At 40.5% G+C, this 6,110-nt stretch overlaps 1 long non-coding RNA gene across 1 annotated transcript; it reads left to right on the top strand.

Moving 5' to 3' along the window:
* The first annotated feature begins 1,176 nt into the window (after window positions 1-1,176).
* On the top strand, window positions 1,177-2,264 carry LOC119030214. The gene is made up of 2 exons (XR_005078210.1): window positions 1,177-1,414; window positions 1,903-2,264. It is a non-coding gene; the product is annotated as an uncharacterized LOC119030214 (long non-coding RNA).
* Window positions 2,265-6,110: the final 3,846 nt, after the last annotated feature.

Below are 6,110 nucleotides of genomic sequence, written 5' to 3'. Positions count from 1 at the left end.
TCCCATCTGTAGAATTTACTCAAAGGATCATCAGACTGGCACCGTAAAGTGGGCATAATTACAGCCGACTGATAATGACAAATTGGCTTGAATTTCCAAGCGGAAATGGATGTGAGAGGAGAATGTGGGTGCAGCAAGTGAGATAACCCACAGATGGCAGAATTAAAGTGAAGCTGTTGAAGTGCTTCCATTTGTTCATATTTCCTGTACAATTCTGAGCCACTAAATTCTTGTTAGAAATCCACAATTAACTGAAAACATTTTGTTGGCTAGAGCATCTTACACAATTGGGTTTTCTTTTCTTAAAGTATTTTGTGGCCTTTTAGTGGCTTAATTTATAGGACAGCTTACAGAGATGAGATGGCGGTGCAGCGAGGACAAGGCCTCTGCACATGGGGCGCATGCTCCACCAACTGAGATACTGGAGCGCCCCAACGGTTTTCTCCTCAAACATAATGCATTTTAAATTCAAATGCTGTTAGAACCCAACATAAAAAAAAATTCTAAGGTGCCCTCCAGGCATTTAGAGTTACATTCTGTGTTTTACTTAGCCTGAATTATATGCACAAAAAGACATATTAAGTTACACCACAAGATCTTAACTTATTTTCCCATCAAAAGTTTCCAGCAAAACTTTTGTCCCAGAGCTCAGCATTGAGTAAATTTAAAATTAACTTTAGAAATCACAAAATGGGCAGCAGGCAACAATACTTAAGATGAGCCGTGTTCCTGGCTCCAAAAAGCACACCTATTGCATCGTCAGCCAGACACCCCTTGTGCAAGGCCCCCCACCAGTCCATGTCACTGTTATGGCCACAGTGGACCAACCAGGCAAAGGTATCCAGTCTGCCCCGCTGAATGTGCGAGGAGGGCTAACACAGACGAACGTCAGAGCGGATGCAGTCCTGATGAGGACTCTCAGCTCACAACACATCAGTAAACTTAGCACCCCACCACGAAGACGCCCGAGTTGAGCATCAAAGAAAACATCACACGGGGGACTGCTATGGGAACGTAAAATTACTGTGTGAAATGACACCAGCCAAGCATGCATCGTCCCTTTGGAGGGAGGCTGCATTGCTTCCACTCGGTCTGAGGTGAGGGTGACTCACCTCAAAGGTGGATCGTCACCGTACGGATACCGCCTGCAGTCCACTAACTGACCACGATGGCAGTACAGCGTTCCTGTGCTCCTGCCCAGCCTGATTCCCCCGCCACACCTGTTTCACATCAGCCTCATTAGCGCTGCCCTGTTCCCAGCGTCCTCCACCTGCACCTCATCCCCTCGTTAGTTTGGTTTGTTTTCTCACTCTTTGGTTTGTCCGTTTCCTTCCACGCGTCCCCTGTTCCTGTTCCCCTGGCCGTGTGTGTTTCTGATCTGATCTTCGTGGTTTTATAGTTTGTCCTCAGTTTGGTATTTCCATTTTTTTTCTGTCGGACTTTCCTTCACCTGTCATTTATTACTTCCTTTTAAGTTTTTGGTCTGCAACCTGCCTGCCTCTCCGTTTCTTCACTTGGGTTCTGTTTTGTGTAATGCGAGACAGAACACTGTGTGACAGCCGACCTGTTCGATGTGCAGACAAATGACTGAAAAATACAAAATGTAGAGGAAAAATCAGAGTAGGAAGTAGATAAAGTTGTTTTTTCAACGTAAACAGGCACGTTTTCAGCTTCATCATCATGTGGTTAACAAAAATTGCACAATGTGTAGAATATAGATCAATAGAAAGGTTTAGCTTTTGCATTTGTTTCCTGTTAAACCTTGCTATCACTGTACAATTTTGTCTGCCACCTGCAAAAAGGAAACGAAAGTTTACTTAACTACTGGTAGACATTTTCCATTTCTCAATAATGGCTATAAAAGGGCTAATGTATGTTCTGCTTTGTCTCGATGTTTTTCAGGCAAAGATACACCTTGCATCTGAAGACCATACATTTAAAAACCTGCCACTTGAAAACTGATGTCTGCTCGGCAGCACTGTCGCTGCACTTAGTGATTTTGATCACGTCCGCCTCTCTTCATTTGGTATTACTGCGCCCTGTAAAACCTCAGACAATTAGGTCCGACAAAAGATCCCTGAGGGTAAATGATCTGCTAAGAGAACATTATATGCCCTGTTACATGTCCCTGAGCTAATGACTACCAAGAGTCACAAACCAAGACTCCTGTTCATCGTCCTGTTAACGCTCCTCCTGCCTTCCCTTATTTGAGGTTGTAAGAAATCGTGCTTTGACTCAAAATACATCAGATTTGTTACTCCCAACTGAAAGAACGACTGTGCTTTATTTCATTGTGAAACCTGCTAGACATGCTGTAATGTCACAGATGAGACGTCTTCCATCTGTCAGTACAGCACACAGAAGGATTGGGCCACTTGGCTCTGACTCACCGGCCATTAGCAGCGCAAACTCTACTGGATGTGTTGCGAAAAGACGAATTCTCATACCTCAGTTTTGAACTTCTTCATGTTTCGTCGTTCATGTTATGTTTTTTTCTCTGTGTTTTATATTTCTTGCTTACTGCTCTTTGCACCAGTATAGTATTTTGTGAAGCATCTGAATTTACTGCATTTTATTTGCTTAATCATGTACTGTATGCTATATTCTGTGAAGCACCTCGTAACTTGGTTTTGAAATGTGCTATAGAAAGTGAAGTGTATACAAAGTGAACTGAAAAGTGAAAAGATTTAGAAGAAAAAGCACTAAGATAACTCTAGATATTAGAGTTGGCACTGGAAGAAAAGGACATGAAGCATCCAAAAGAGGATATACATCACACTATGAGTAGAGAATTACCTTTAGTATGATTGTGGATGTTATCAATGGTTATCATCATCTTGAGGAGCAGTACATTTATTTAGATGAATAATTTTCTTTTAAAAATCTAAATATGAAAGCTGCTGCTCCGGGTCATAAACTCCAGAACAGGGATACAAAAGTCCTCCTAATAGAGATAACAGACTTTCAAAGCCTCTGTACTTGTATGTTCTTGCAAACTTTACAACCGTCTGCTAAAAACTGCGGCTAGAAAGTGGTGAAAATCAATAATGTCCTAAAAATGTAAAAGGAGTATTACATTTCAGTTTTTAACAAGAGCATCATCTGTCAAAAAAAAAAGTACTTATTTTTGTATGACAGACATTCAGTTTTAAAAACGTTTAAATAAAGCAGCCCAGAGTCTTGGGGAAATACATCCATATCGGATGATTTCCAAAGTGCAGAGCTACAGTCAGAGCCAATGTTCAGCTGGAAGGAAGAAGTTGTTTTTTTTTATGTAGACAGGCAGAGAGGAAGGACGTGGTGGTCTGGTTGGTGGATGGACGCAATAAAATATTGACAAATTAAACAAATTCTGGATTTTTTTTTACTCCTCAATATTTGATCCACCCGAGCTGTCAGTAAGACTTTCTGTTGTCTGAGAGGTTTGTAGTGACGGAAACAATGTTAGTAGGAAACATGGTTCACATTAGCACCTAACAACAACTTGATGTGCCAAGCTGCTGGTGCTGTTTGTGAGAGGTTACACTTCACACCTTATTCATAGAGTAACTTGACCCTTCTATTGCTATGATTGTTTCCTAACGTACAGCCCTGCAGCTGTTAAACTGCTCTTTCAGTGTTTGGTAAGATTTGAGTAAGTCACTGTAAAATCTGCACATGAAATTGGTATTATTAAAATGACTCTTAAATAGAATCCAGCCACAGCGAGACGCCGTAGGAATCGAGACTAATTATATCGTCCTCCTCTTTTTGCAGAGAAAAAAAACGTACTCAGCTTTTGCTGATAAAAAAAAAAGAAAAAAAAGAAAGAAATGGTGAAGTTATCCAACATAACCTTAGCCTTCAGGCTTAGCGCTTCATTTTAATCGTCTACTCCTAAGTGGCTTTAATTACCCAATTGCACCACTGTCTGCTCAAATTAGATTAGTACCCACCTGATACTCCTGAAAATGAAAAACTAACCCTGTATAGGGGTTTCAAATCACTGGCCCAGGGCAATAGCTACAACCACACCTTCATATACAATTGAAATAGAAACAATATTAAATTAAAAAAAAAATGCTCTTGACTTTTATTTTGAAGTTAATCAGTCACAGGGAATTCAAAGTCAGTTTGCACGTTCATCAAAATGCGTCGACGGAGCAGAACAGCGGCTGTTTTCAGCATCTGTAGACAGCAGATCAATTTTAAGTCTCCGGGAGTAATGACCAAGAAGGAGCCGTTGGATGAAGAGCTGCAGGCAAAAGGCTGAACACCTCCAACTTTTCTCGGTCAGGTAATCCTTTTCCCTCAATATTGTTATCAGGTTACCTGTTATCACTGACATTAAATCCGGCACGTTGCCAAATAGGCACTTTTGCTTTTCGATTTGACAACAAATCCCTTCGCCTTAACCTTGTCAGTGAGCTCTCCAAATTCTCTCCACGCTAAAAGTGAAATATGCTTCCTGTTGCTGTGTTGTGTGACTCTCATGCTGGCCCTGCTGCTGTGCAGAGTCGACGCTTATGGCAGTTTGTAATTGCAGCATCCGTCGTCGGACTATTGATTTTTTTTTTTTTTTTTTTAAGTAAAATGATGGGGGGACGGTGGGCAAGAAATGTAATTGGCATAATGCCTGGATCACTGACTACACAGAAAGCCTTGTGCAATGTTTAAAATAAGTAATTTATAAGGAAAACAAGATTTTCACTGTTAAAAGCTTATGTGCATACAGATTTGTAGTGCTGCCAGGTGTCTGGCAAGAAATAGTAAAGTACAAATGTATTTAATTTGTTAGTTCAGCGCAAGGAATCAGTAAGTTATAAAAGAGTAGAGAAAAAAATATAAAAATCTATGCAAACTACTGTTCTTTGTACAACTACGCTAATAATGAAAATAAGAATGAAACATTTTGAAATTTTGTGCTTTCTTGTAGCACTTGAATGCTGTAGTGACCCGCCTACAAGATGCCAATTCCTGCAGCGCTCGGAGCTAATTTGACTTTGAGATCCCTGCTGTATAGTCTGTATGCGTCTGATCATGGTTTTATTGCAAAATTAGGATATTTAAAGTGCCACGTATGTAATACTGGAGAAATACTGAAACTTCAAATTTTAATATTTACAATATGAATGAGGTACCATTACAAACTCAGAAAAATAATCTTTTCCATACCTGAATAAACAAGCTGTCCTCAGAGGAAAATTAGGTCCCAGAACACTGTTTGAAGCTTGAAAGATGGCGGGGGCCGCCACATATAAACAAAGTAAAACAGTATTAAATTGTGATGTCCTTTAATGTCAGTTTGTTCGGCAGCCAATGAAGATCTTTCTCTTCTGATTAAAAATGTCTTCCTCAAAACTACATAGTGCACCTTTAATATCAGAACACTTTATTGCACATGTGTCAAACTGATCCAGTAAAGGGCCATGTGGCTGCAGGTTTTCATTCCAATCAAGCAAGAACACACCTGATTTGGATCAGCCAACCAATCAGCCAACCAAGCAAGAACACACCTTATTTGGATCAGGTGTGTTCTTGCTTAGTTGGAATGAAAACCTGCAGTCACATGGCCCTTTACTGGATCAGTTTGACACCCCTGCTTTAGTGTATCCGATTGAAAGGAGATCAAACCATCACACATACAAGAAACTTTTGGTTTTGTAATAGTTTCTGAACAGAAGGCCTGATCATAACTGTAGTGTCGTATGAAGGTTACTGGAGTAGACCATTGAAAATTGTACTAATTATAGGGAAATGGAGTGTTCAATTGGCACACGTCTAATTAATTATTTCTGATTAATTGCTTATGTAACCAGAGGAGTCGGTGCAAACCAGGTCAGCTAAACATGCAACAATATAAACTCTGACTTTCTCTGTGGTTGTAAATCACAGGCCAGCTTTAATGTAAAATCAACGCGCAGCTCAGTTTTTCTTGTCTTATTGTACCTACAGGGCTTGAGTCGAGGTCAATAATCCAGCCAACTGCTGCTCGAGCATTCAAACAAAGTTAGGGGAGTGACGCATCCCTCCCTGAACTGACAGTGCACTGCTATGGATGAAGCTGCTGTGGGATGTAGGCAGTGGTGGAGAATAACATAAAATAGAAGGCTAGAAACTCTCCTTGAACT

The sequence above is a fragment of the Acanthopagrus latus genome, chromosome 12 (assembly GCF_904848185.1).
Source record: "Acanthopagrus latus isolate v.2019 chromosome 12, fAcaLat1.1, whole genome shotgun sequence".
Lineage (NCBI taxonomy): Eukaryota > Metazoa > Chordata > Actinopteri > Spariformes > Sparidae > Acanthopagrus > Acanthopagrus latus.
This window is presented reverse-complemented; position numbering and strand designations above follow the sequence as displayed.